General features: G+C 36.2%; 1 non-coding gene across 1 annotated transcript; it reads left to right on the forward strand.

The window, feature by feature from the left end:
- The first annotated feature begins 4,580 nt into the window (after positions 1-4,580).
- Positions 4,581-4,654, forward strand: TRNAE-CUC (transfer RNA glutamic acid (anticodon CUC)). The gene has a single exon. It is a non-coding gene; the product is annotated as a tRNA-Glu (tRNA).
- Positions 4,655-13,554: the final 8,900 nt, after the last annotated feature.

A 13,554-nucleotide genomic window follows, 5' to 3' on the forward strand; every position in this document is an offset into this window, starting at 1 on the left:
GTCGGTTCAGACTTAAGAGTATTTTCTTTTCCATAAAACATAAATGACATCCTCAAGTAACAACCATCCTTGGCATTGTAATAGTTTCCTACTACACCTTTCTAGGCATCAAATGTAAAAGTTATTACCACATTTTCCAAACTATCATTATTAGTCCTAAAATAGACATCCACCCAATCACATATATTTTTATAAACTATATTGTATATATACGCTGCATTGTTGTCTCAAACCTAACAAACCATATTTTCAACCATCCACAAAAGGTCATTACAATGTAATATATAAATACAAAAATTCTTCACAATGCACACATGCATGCTGGAGTGGATGCACGGACATATCTTTTTGCAGAGTTGTCTTCATTCTAGGGTACTAAAGGAGAACAGAAAGTAATGCACACATGTCAGGCATGAGTAATTCATAAATCCATACTACTCAGTGTTATCAACTTATTCAACAGAATTTGATACCCATATCGATACTGCTCTCACTACAATCAACACATTAAGATGCTCATATGATACCCAATGTTGGCGCTAAATCTGAACAGATAGAGATGAGTGCAACTTACAAATGAGATGGACGATCGAGAGATCGATTGAATATTGGATGCCGATTCTTCCTGTCCTTGGATGCTGATCCTGAATAGAAAGAAGTCGAGACTTGTAAGGTCTATGGAACCGGTGTGGAACCAGCCTAAGACCCTCCGATGCCGAAGTAAGTTTGTTGTTTCAAGAGCTCTTGCGGTTGACCATATAGAAGTATAAAAGTCAAGCTGAAAAGTCTTACCCCTGTATTGTAGTGGAAGTTGCCTATTTATAGAGGGCATTTAGTATGCTCTTAGTGCTCATTTTCGATGTGGGACTCGTGGGAGGGCCTTCTGAGGTCGACACGAGTCCTTGGATATTTTGGGCGGGTACTTCGAGGTTGATTCTCTACAATCGGTAAGGGATGCCGATTGTAGACGAGTTGGGCTCGTAATGGCTGTTCGCAGCTTGGAGACAATGCCATCGGTGGCCGATGCCGATTGTCCGAGGCCTTGGGTACTTGTTGCGTAGATACAGCTGCACCAAAATGGATTCAGTTGCATCCTCAACTTGTGATACTCGCAAGTGCACGAGCCGTTTGGTAGTATAGCATATGTAAGTGCGAGGTCGATCCCACGAGGATTGGTGATTGAAAGATCCAATTCATTTTTCCTACACAAAACAGAAATGAAAAAGAAAGGAAATAAATAAAACAAGGAAGAAAGAAATAACTAACTCAAGTAGATAAGTTCCCAAGTTCAATTAGATTAATGGATTGATTCTAGCTAAAGTATGATTAAGCCATGGTGTGTGGTCATAACCTTGTGTTCCTAATTCCCTAATTTGATCATTTGTTGTCTAACCTAAAATTAAGCATTAGGAACCCATTAAGCATAGAAGAACATTTTAAACAACCAAGTATGTATCTAATCCCTGTTGTCGAATGTCCATACATACTCTTCCTATTCATAGTTCAATTTGAATTAAAGCATGGTGTCTACTCTTAATTCAAACCAAGATAGCTAACATGCAAGCCTAAATGGTGATCAATCATTCAAACTAGCATATTAACTTATAAGCATAATGAATAAGAACAAAAACCATAATTGAAACTTGGAAACTAATCAAACTTGAAACTAAAGAAAAGAATTTACATAACAATGAAAATTAAGTAGAACTTGGAAAAACTTAAGGAGAATTTCAGCACAAAGATCTCATTATAACAATTGAAAACTAGAAAGAGAAACTAAGAGAATTTGAGGGAGAGAAGGGAAGGGAGCTCTAGAGAAGTGTTTGAGAGCTCCCCCCCTTGGAGTGTGTTTACAAGCTTGGGAAACCTCACTATATATAGGCCTAAGGAAGCTGAAAATCTGAATTAAGTATGGCTAATGCATACAACACTTGTTTTATAAAATCTGAAATGGTTGATGCACTTCACTAATGCATACAACACTTCCATTATAAAATCTGAAATGGTTGATGCACTTCACTAATAAATCCCACCAGCAGCCCTAGCTCATCTTCATGTCACCATGACCAAGCTTCCAACCAGAAATAATAGCTCATCCTGAGGTCAGCATGACCAGCAACTTCAAGGGCTTACGAATTGGGCTTCCCTTAAGCAAATTAAGACTTTAAGCACTCAAACTTGAAGTTCAGAATGTCTTCTTTCCATCCATATATCATTTGGGCCAATCCAAGGTCGGAGGAGGAAGTTAAGGCCAAAACAAATTGCTAACTCATTTTGCGCGCTGATAAAATCCATTCTGAGCATGGCTCTGTGTTTGCTAGGTAACAGACTCCACAATTATCCAATGGGGCTGAATTTCGGCTATGTTCTAGTATACACCCATTGGAACAACTTTCATGAAGAATGTGGCCTCATCCGAGCTATGTAGGTTGCTGAAACAAAGCTTGCAATATGACCTACGAAACTGGGCTGGCAGGGAACTGTAGCCAAAATTGAGTTTGTCTTTAAGCTCTTCATCCATTCATCCAAATTAGGCCCTAACATGCATGGATTGCATCATTTACTATCCAAAGCCATCATTATTACCTAAAGCTCAATGAACTGAAAGATAAACACAAAAAGGATTAAAAGCACAAGTTTAACTCAAAAACATAACCAAATCATAAGCTAGAAGGGTACAAAATGATATACAATTATGAACCGATCAAATACCCCCAAACTTAGATTTTGCTAGTCCTCGAGCAAAACAACACAAAACAAAGTTAAAAACAAAACAAGAAGTTAACTAGACCACTTTCGTAGGTAACTCGATTGCATTGAGCGAATGCAACAAGCCTTTAAACCTCTAGGCATCCCTAGTAGGAGGAGTTGTGTCTCCTGAGGGTTTAACAGTTACGATACCCACAAACGTTTTTCTAACTCTACAAAACAAAATGGTTAGAAAACTTATTAGATTTGTTAGTTCTTAAGCAAAACCAAAACCAAAAACAAACATAAAAATAAAAACAAAACACAAAACACAAAAAACAAAAAAACAAAATCAAAATAAAAACTCAAAACAATCTTTCCGAACATTTTGTGAAGAGAAATGACTCATGCACATGACTTAAACGTTTTGACAATAAAAGCTCAATTTTAGACATTATTCACAAAGCAGCAAAGTTCAAAACATAATATGCTCAAAGTGTAGTAGTGTGATAGCCAAATGCAACAAATTCCCCAATCTTAGTTTCCACACAATTTCAAAAATCATACCAAGCACAAATGCAACTTCAAATCTCACCAAAGTTGTCCTCTCACAAATGAATCACTCAGAAGAGGGCTACAATGCAACACTCAGTTATAGACATGGGATTAGAGTTAAATCATAAGGTACTTAACTCAAAAATAGGAAGATGAAGAACTTGCATTAATATGATCTCAAGAAGGAGGCCAAACACTTAAAAGTAGAAAAATGAATGCAATTCAACCACATGACATTTAAGATCAATTTAGGTCTTTATTATAGGTTGTAATGGGGCCAAGGGTGTAAGGTGAGTGAGAAATGAAAGGTATGGATAATACAAAGTCCAAGGAACTCACAATGTAAGAGCATAAAAAAAATTGTTTACAAGACTTCGAATCATCACGATTAGATTTTTTTTCTTTTACATGATCAAAACTCCTTATACCTTCATTTACAATGATTTAAACTCCTTTCCAAACACCAATGAAACCCAAAAACAAAATTTCATTCAACTACCATTTAATCATAACTTTTTTCTTTTCTTTTCTTTCACCAATTGTGTGATTTTCTTTTTTTTTTCTTTTTTTCTTCTATGTAATATCCCTTCCCAAACTTAGCATGAAAAACACATCCGAATTAGAGCTCATGAGTTCCTTAGAAAGGTAAATATTTGTTTTTCGGGCTAAGGCGAGGAAATATAATTGGTAAAATGAAAGAAAAGGTTTACATGTAGGCTCAAAATGGTTAACAATGGAAAATCATGCTTAAGCATGCATAAGGTTAGCTTGAAAGGCACAAACGATCCAAAGAAGGCCTTAATATCATTTCTTTAAATGTCATGAAATCAAATTGCATAAGAATGAATGACTTTTAAGTGTTCAACCAAATCAATGAATAATGAGATCAAACAACAACTTTGATGACAAGAAAATAAGAGTATGTGTATAACACTCATGAAATGAAGCACAAGGCTCAAAAGCTCACATTATATGGTTATATAAGTCTAATTTATGCTTGATACAATTCTTTGGGTCATGCAAATCCTTTAATTGGAAAATTATGAAACAAATGGCAAGTGCAAAGAAGGTTTCGAACATATCATGCTAGAACGATGCCAAATTAATTAATTAATTAATTATTATTTTTTACAATAAAAATTTACAAGGAAAAAAATAAATAATAAATAAAATTCAAATTTTTATTTAAGTCATGCAACATTTATCACAATCTCATCAAATGTGTTCGGAAAGTGACTAAACAAGATTTAAAACAAGAAAGAAATTTAATTTAATTTTTTATTTATTTAAAATTTTAAGAAAAACCAAGTTTACTTGCTAAACTCCAATAAAATGTGTCCGTTGTAGTCTAGTTGGTCAGGATACTCGGCTCTCACCCGAGAGACCCGGGTTCAAGTCCCCGGCAACGGCGCCAAAAACTTGTTGCGTAGATACAGCTGCACCAAAATGGATTCAGTTGCATCCTCAACTTGTGATACTCGCAAGTGCACGAGCCGTTTGGTAGTATAGCATATGTAAGTGCGAGGTCGATCCCACGAGGATTGGTGATTGAAAGATCCAATTCATTTTTCCTACACAAAACAGAAATGAAAAAGAAAGGAAATAAATAAAACAAGGAAGAAAGAAATAACTAACTCAAGTAGATAAGTTCCCAAGTTCAATTAGATTAATGGATTGATTCTAGCTAAAGTATGATTAAGCCATGGTGTGTGGTCATAACCTTGTGTTCCTAATTCCCTAATTTGATCATTTGTTGTCTAACCTAAAATTAAGCATTAGGAACCCATTAAGCATAGAAGAACATTTTAAACAACCAAGTATGTATCTAATCCCTGTTGTCGAATGTCCATACATACTCTTCCTATTCATAGTTCAATTTGAATTAAAGCATGGTGTCTACTCTTAATTCAAACCAAGATAGCTAACATGCAAGCCTAAATGGTGATCAATCATTCAAACTAGCATATTAACTTATAAGCATAATGAATAAGAACAAAAACCATAATTGAAACTTGGAAACTAATCAAACTTGAAACTAAAGAAAAGAATTTACATAACAATGAAAATTAAGTAGAACTTGGAAAAACTTAAGGAGAATTTCAGCACAAAGATCTCATTATAACAATTGAAAACTAGAAAGAGAAACTAAGAGAATTTGAGGGAGAGAAGGGAAGGGAGCTCTAGAGAAGTGTTTGAGAGCTCCCCCCCTTGGAGTGTGTTTACAAGCTTGGGAAACCTCACTATATATAGGCCTAAGGAAGCTGAAAATCTGAATTAAGTATGGCTAATGCATACAACACTTGTTTTATAAAATCTGAAATGGTTGATGCACTTCACTAATGCATACAACACTTCCATTATAAAATCTGAAATGGTTGATGCACTTCACTAATAAATCCCACCAGCAGCCCTAGCTCATCTTCATGTCACCATGACCAAGCTTCCAACCAGAAATAATAGCTCATCCTGAGGTCAGCATGACCAGCAACTTCAAGGGCTTACGAATTGGGCTTCCCTTAAGCAAATTAAGACTTTAAGCACTCAAACTTGAAGTTCAGAATGTCTTCTTTCCATCCATATATCATTTGGGCCAATCCAAGGTCGGAGGAGGAAGTTAAGGCCAAAACAAATTGCTAACTCATTTTGCGCGCTGATAAAATCCATTCTGAGCATGGCTCTGTGTTTGCTAGGTAACAGACTCCACAATTATCCAATGGGGCTGAATTTCGGCTATGTTCTAGTATACACCCATTGGAACAACTTTCATGAAGAATGTGGCCTCATCCGAGCTATGTAGGTTGCTGAAACAAAGCTTGCAATATGACCTACGAAACTGGGCTGGCAGGGAACTGTAGCCAAAATTGAGTTTGTCTTTAAGCTCTTCATCCATTCATCCAAATTAGGCCCTAACATGCATGGATTGCATCATTTACTATCCAAAGCCATCATTATTACCTAAAGCTCAATGAACTGAAAGATAAACACAAAAAGGATTAAAAGCACAAGTTTAACTCAAAAACATAACCAAATCATAAGCTAGAAGGGTACAAAATGATATACAATTATGAACCGATCAAATACCCCCAAACTTAGATTTTGCTAGTCCTCGAGCAAAACAACACAAAACAAAGTTAAAAACAAAACAAGAAGTTAACTAGACCACTTTCGTAGGTAACTCGATTGCATTGAGCGAATGCAACAAGCCTTTAAACCTCTAGGCATCCCTAGTAGGAGGAGTTGTGTCTCCTGAGGGTTTAACAGTTACGATACCCACAAACGTTTTTCTAACTCTACAAAACAAAATGGTTAGAAAACTTATTAGATTTGTTAGTTCTTAAGCAAAACCAAAACCAAAAACAAACATAAAAATAAAAACAAAACACAAAACACAAAAAACAAAAAAACAAAATCAAAATAAAAACTCAAAACAATCTTTCCGAACATTTTGTGAAGAGAAATGACTCATGCACATGACTTAAACGTTTTGACAATAAAAGCTCAATTTTAGACATTATTCACAAAGCAGCAAAGTTCAAAACATAATATGCTCAAAGTGTAGTAGTGTGATAGCCAAATGCAACAAATTCCCCAATCTTAGTTTCCACACAATTTCAAAAATCATACCAAGCACAAATGCAACTTCAAATCTCACCAAAGTTGTCCTCTCACAAATGAATCACTCAGAAGAGGGCTACAATGCAACACTCAGTTATAGACATGGGATTAGAGTTAAATCATAAGGTACTTAACTCAAAAATAGGAAGATGAAGAACTTGCATTAATATGATCTCAAGAAGGAGGCCAAACACTTAAAAGTAGAAAAATGAATGCAATTCAACCACATGACATTTAAGATCAATTTAGGTCTTTATTATAGGTTGTAATGGGGCCAAGGGTGTAAGGTGAGTGAGAAATGAAAGGTATGGATAATACAAAGTCCAAGGAACTCACAATGTAAGAGCATAAAAAAAATTGTTTACAAGACTTCGAATCATCACGATTAGATTTTTTTTCTTTTACATGATCAAAACTCCTTATACCTTCATTTACAATGATTTAAACTCCTTTCCAAACACCAATGAAACCCAAAAACAAAATTTCATTCAACTACCATTTAATCATAACTTTTTTCTTTTCTTTTCTTTCACCAATTGTGTGATTTTCTTTTTTTTTTCTTTTTTTCTTCTATGTAATATCCCTTCCCAAACTTAGCATGAAAAACACATCCGAATTAGAGCTCATGAGTTCCTTAGAAAGGTAAATATTTGTTTTTCGGGCTAAGGCGAGGAAATATAATTGGTAAAATGAAAGAAAAGGTTTACATGTAGGCTCAAAATGGTTAACAATGGAAAATCATGCTTAAGCATGCATAAGGTTAGCTTGAAAGGCACAAACGATCCAAAGAAGGCCTTAATATCATTTCTTTAAATGTCATGAAATCAAATTGCATAAGAATGAATGACTTTTAAGTGTTCAACCAAATCAATGAATAATGAGATCAAACAACAACTTTGATGACAAGAAAATAAGAGTATGTGTATAACACTCATGAAATGAAGCACAAGGCTCAAAAGCTCACATTATATGGTTATATAAGTCTAATTTATGCTTGATACAATTCTTTGGGTCATGCAAATCCTTTAATTGGAAAATTATGAAACAAATGGCAAGTGCAAAGAAGGTTTCGAACATATCATGCTAGAACGATGCCAAATTAATTAATTAATTAATTATTATTTTTTACAATAAAAATTTACAAGGAAAAAAATAAATAATAAATAAAATTCAAATTTTTATTTAAGTCATGCAACATTTATCACAATCTCATCAAATGTGTTCGGAAAGTGACTAAACAAGATTTAAAACAAGAAAGAAATTTAATTTAATTTTTTATTTATTTAAAATTTTAAGAAAAACCAAGTTTACTTGCTAAACTCCAATACCCCCAAACCTAGAAATGAGCATTGTCCTCAATGTTTAAAAATTAGCCATAAACAATGTCATAACAACAAATGAAAGGTATTAAAGCAAATAAAAAAAAAATCACAAAATCACAAAAGAAAACAAAAACAAAATAATTATAAAATAAAAATTACAACACAAACAAAAAAAACAAAAAAAAAATTGAAACAATAAACCCTAATCACACAATTCTGAAACCCAAAAAAATTTTGAAGCCCAAAGCCCACAATGAAATTAACCCACCTTGAAACTCAAACAAGGTGAAAAACCGACCCAAAATGAAATCTGAAGCCCACACGGTTCAATTTTATTTTATTTTATTTTTTTTTGAAATTTTTTTTTGAATTTTTTTTTTTTTTAAATTTTATTTGAAACGTGAATTGGGAGCGCAAATGCGGGATTTCTGAAAAGAGAGAATGTGGTCCCTGATGTCGTCTCATGGATAGTCACGGGCAGAAAGCAGGAGCCACGTGTCGACGCATAGAAGTGCCGCAGATTTCACAAGCAGAAATTACGGGCTCATGGAAAGGCGCGAAGGCTGTACTAAACGCGTCCGTTCAGAAAAGACATGTCGTGATAAATGAGTTGGGTATGGTTGGAAAGCGAGAAGGTTGTGGGACTCAAGGAATGCTGGAGATTCAGAAAATGCTCAGATGCTGCAATGGCTAGGGTTTGTCAAAGACTAAGTCTATAAGAAAGGGTGAAAAAAACGCAAACTCAGAAACACACAAAAGAGAAAAGAAAGAAAGAAGAAAAGAGAGTGAGAAATCAAATGGCCTCTAACTACCCATTTTCGTTGGATCTCAACCTAGCTCCACCGACTCAGACACGAGGCCAAGCAGCGGCACCAGTATGGATGCCCTACTTTGCTTCCGCACGGGGGCCTGTGACAGTAACTGACTCAATACTCCTGGACAACGATGTTGCCATTGGAGTGGCTAGAAATTTAGTGACTCCTAAAGATATACGTGTTCTGGGGACAAGGGATGACAACCGGGTCGTGAGCGATGCCCTGGCACTGAGCGTGCAGAGTACAGCAACAGTCGCAAGTTTGGGTCATCGCCTACTTGCGAAGTCCCATGAGGTAGAGGTGCTGAAAGGTCAGTTGGCGGCGGAGCGAAGTATGGTTGAGGAGTGTCAGACTGCTATAAAAAGCTTGAAAAGGGAGAGGTCAAGGATAGTGGAGGTGAATCGACACCAGCTAGAAGTATTGCGGGACGAGAATAAAAACCTATCAAAAATGGTAGAGTTGTACTCTCGCGACATGCGAAAACAGCTGGAGGACCTAGACAGACCGGGTAAACGCAAACAAGCAGATCGCGAGAGTAGTTACGCTCAAGCTAAGATTGCGATCTTTGGGAGCTCAAGTGATGAGCCCCAAGAAGCTGTGCGTGAAGCCCCGGAAGAGGACAGCCAGAGGGCCAAACTCAAAGCTCCAATGGTCGAGACACCAAGCACCGAGAAGAAATGATTTCCTACTGCATTATTGTTGTTTTTTTTTTTTTTAATTTTGTTGTTTTTGTATTTTCGTTATTTTGTTTCGGAAATAAAAGAGTAAGGTTGCAGAAAGAAAAAGAAAAAGAAAAAGAAAACACACTTCCCAACTAAAATAAAACAAAGACGACAAACGGAAAAGAAAACACATTTCCCTAACTAAAATAAGATAAAGATGATAGCCGAAAGGGAAAAGCAAAAACACAAAGCTCTAGAAAATGAAAGTAACGGGAAAAAAAACATTAAACACCAGAAAACACGGAAAAAAGAAAAGTAAAGTAAAAGTAAAGGTGCTCCCCCTTGAAGCGATTAGGTCGAGCATGCCCGGGAAATCCGAAATGGTGTTGGCTCTCTCTCATCAACATATGTCTATTTAAACCACACCTCTGCAAGCGGATGATATCCAGCATTTCTTCCTGCAAACTCAAGGAAAAACATCAAAAAAATTCAGAAGCAAAACAAATGGCATCCTCATGCACTCACCTTGATGATCTCAACCTTGAGCTCTCACTTGCACCACCGAATGCCCAGACAAGGGCTCCTCCAACTCCTGTCTTCCCAAACTCCACATATCATCACGGCACGGCCTCAAACTTTGCTGAGGCAATACCGAACTTTTCTGAGGCACTGTCGAACAGAGCAGTGCGGCTAGGAGGCATGATTAGCAGCAAGCTCACTCCGACAGATCATCTGCATGTGGCACAGAGGTCTGATAAGGCAGCGGTAGAGGAGTCCCACAATTTAACTGTGCTCCACGCGGTCTCCGCTACCAATTTGGGCATGCGATTACTGGCGAGGACAAGGGAGTGTGCCGCAATGAGCGAGGAAATAGCTTCCTTGAAGGCTATGGTGGCGGACTTGCAGAAGCGGCTCTACTGTGCCAATCAGCACGTGGAAGCACTGCAGAGAAAAAATGAGGACCATGTTGAGCTGCTGCAGATTCTGCAAGTAAGAGAAAACAGAGGCATGCCATGAAGATGAAGATGAAGATGAAGAAGTTGTTTTTATTTTTAATTGTTTTTATTTTTGTTTTGTTTTGTTTTCTTTTTGTTTTTTTTTTGTTTTTTGTTTTTATGCAATGTTTGAAATAAAAAAAAAAAATTGTTTTAACACTTAGAAATAAACTAACTAACCATACCACGTAAATAAATAAATAAACTAACATAACAAAACAAAAACAAAACAAAAACAAAGACTCAACAGAAAAGAAAACAAAGAAAATAAAGAAAACTTAATTTAAAAAACACACAATATACAAGCAACTCACGGATGACCAGTTAAGGGCCTCAGAAAACACAGCCAGGGGATCCGGGAAGGTTGGAGGGGTCACAATGGTCCCGCTTAAAACCCAAACTTCTTAGACACCGAAGGTGTCGCCTAAAGAACTCCTAGACACTGTATTAACGGAAGTGCTCACTGAGGTTACCATAAGTCGGCTCATATGAAAAATCTTTTTTTTTTATTTTAAAATTTTTAAGATAAGAAATAAAAACAAATTAAGATAAAATGGAACAACAAACCATAAACGAAAATGAACTAAGTACCCTAAACAAATTCAAACAAACAACATAAATTGTTGTACTAAAAGAAACAAACCAATAAACCAAAGAAAAACACAAACAGCACTTTCTATCACCCGTTTATCACCATTTGGACAGATTCGTTTCTCTGTTTTTCAGCTTCGACCTGTGTTCAGTTTTTAGGCTATAACTTTCCAACCGTAAGTCCAAATTTTACGTTCTTTATATGGTTGGATTCAGCACAGAAAAACAAAGAACTCAACGCGGACCAAAAGGTAAAAACAATGACGGAAATAAACATAATTCAAAGAAGAGAAATGATTGAAATGCTCCCCCTTGAAGCGATTAGGTCGAATGTGATGCACTTGGAGGTCGCGACTTCTCCCATTGCTCCACACTACCCATTCTTATGATTGAGGTTGCCATCTCTCTCCATTTTTATTAAGCTATCATAAATTGCTAAAACAAACACACAAACTTGAAATGGAATTAAAAGGATTAGGAAATAAAAACTAAAATGAAAAGGAAAATCAACACACATCCAATTCCATGCTTCAAAGCAACAAGCACCAATGGGTTGTGTAAGCTGGGACTTAAACCCAGTTCTCTTGCTTGTTGGGCAATTGTCCTTTTCTGTTGGACTACAAACACAACTTGTCCATTAACGTCATTAACTTTAAAACTTGAAATTGTCTAGAAAAACATGAAAATGAAAAATAAAAATAAAACAAGTAGGGAAAAGAAATAGAACCAAACTAAGTTGCCAATCCCCGGCAACGGCGCCAAAAACTTGTTGCGTAGATACAGCTGCACCAAAATGGATTCAGTTGCATCCTCAACTTGTGATACTCGCAAGTGCACGAGCCGTTTGGTAGTATAGCATATGTAAGTGCGAGGTCGATCCCACGAGGATTGGTGATTGAAAGATCCAATTCATTTTTCCTACACAAAACAGAAATGAAAAAGAAAGGAAATAAATAAAACAAGGAAGAAAGAAATAACTAACTCAAGTAGATAAGTTCCCAAGTTCAATTAGATTAATGGATTGATTCTAGCTAAAGTATGATTAAGCCATGGTGTGTGGTCATAACCTTGTGTTCCTAATTCCCTAATTTGATCATTTGTTGTCTAACCTAAAATTAAGCATTAGGAACCCATTAAGCATAGAAGAACATTTTAAACAACCAAGTATGTATCTAATCCCTGTTGTCGAATGTCCATACATACTCTTCCTATTCATAGTTCAATTTGAATTAAAGCATGGTGTCTACTCTTAATTCAAACCAAGATAGCTAACATGCAAGCCTAAATGGTGATCAATCATTCAAACTAGCATATTAACTTATAAGCATAATGAATAAGAACAAAAACCATAATTGAAACTTGGAAACTAATCAAACTTGAAACTAAAGAAAAGAATTTACATAACAATGAAAATTAAGTAGAACTTGGAAAAACTTAAGGAGAATTTCAGCACAAAGATCTCATTATAACAATTGAAAACTAGAAAGAGAAACTAAGAGAATTTGAGGGAGAGAAGGGAAGGGAGCTCTAGAGAAGTGTTTGAGAGCTCCCCCCCTTGGAGTGTGTTTACAAGCTTGGGAAACCTCACTATATATAGGCCTAAGGAAGCTGAAAATCTGAATTAAGTATGGCTAATGCATACAACACTTGTTTTATAAAATCTGAAATGGTTGATGCACTTCACTAATGCATACAACACTTCCATTATAAAATCTGAAATGGTTGATGCACTTCACTAATAAATCCCACCAGCAGCCCTAGCTCATCTTCATGTCACCATGACCAAGCTTCCAACCAGAAATAATAGCTCATCCTGAGGTCAGCATGACCAGCAACTTCAAGGGCTTACGAATTGGGCTTCCCTTAAGCAAATTAAGACTTTAAGCACTCAAACTTGAAGTTCAGAATGTCTTCTTTCCATCCATATATCATTTGGGCCAATCCAAGGTCGGAGGAGGAAGTTAAGGCCAAAACAAATTGCTAACTCATTTTGCGCGCTGATAAAATCCATTCTGAGCATGGCTCTGTGTTTGCTAGGTAACAGACTCCACAATTATCCAATGGGGCTGAATTTCGGCTATGTTCTAGTATACACCCATTGGAACAACTTTCATGAAGAATGTGGCCTCATCCGAGCTATGTAGGTTGCTGAAACAAAGCTTGCAATATGACCTACGAAACTGGGCTGGCAGGGAACTGTAGCCAAAATTGAGTTTGTCTTTAAGCTCTTCATCCATTCATCCAAATTAGGCCCTAACATGCATGGATTGCATCATTTACTATCCAAAGCCATCATTATTACCTAAAGCTC

The sequence above is a fragment of the Prunus avium genome, chromosome 2 (genome assembly GCF_965620075.1).
Source record: "Prunus avium chromosome 2, drPruAviu1.hap1.1, whole genome shotgun sequence".
In the NCBI taxonomy this organism is placed as follows: domain Eukaryota; kingdom Viridiplantae; phylum Streptophyta; class Magnoliopsida; order Rosales; family Rosaceae; genus Prunus; species Prunus avium.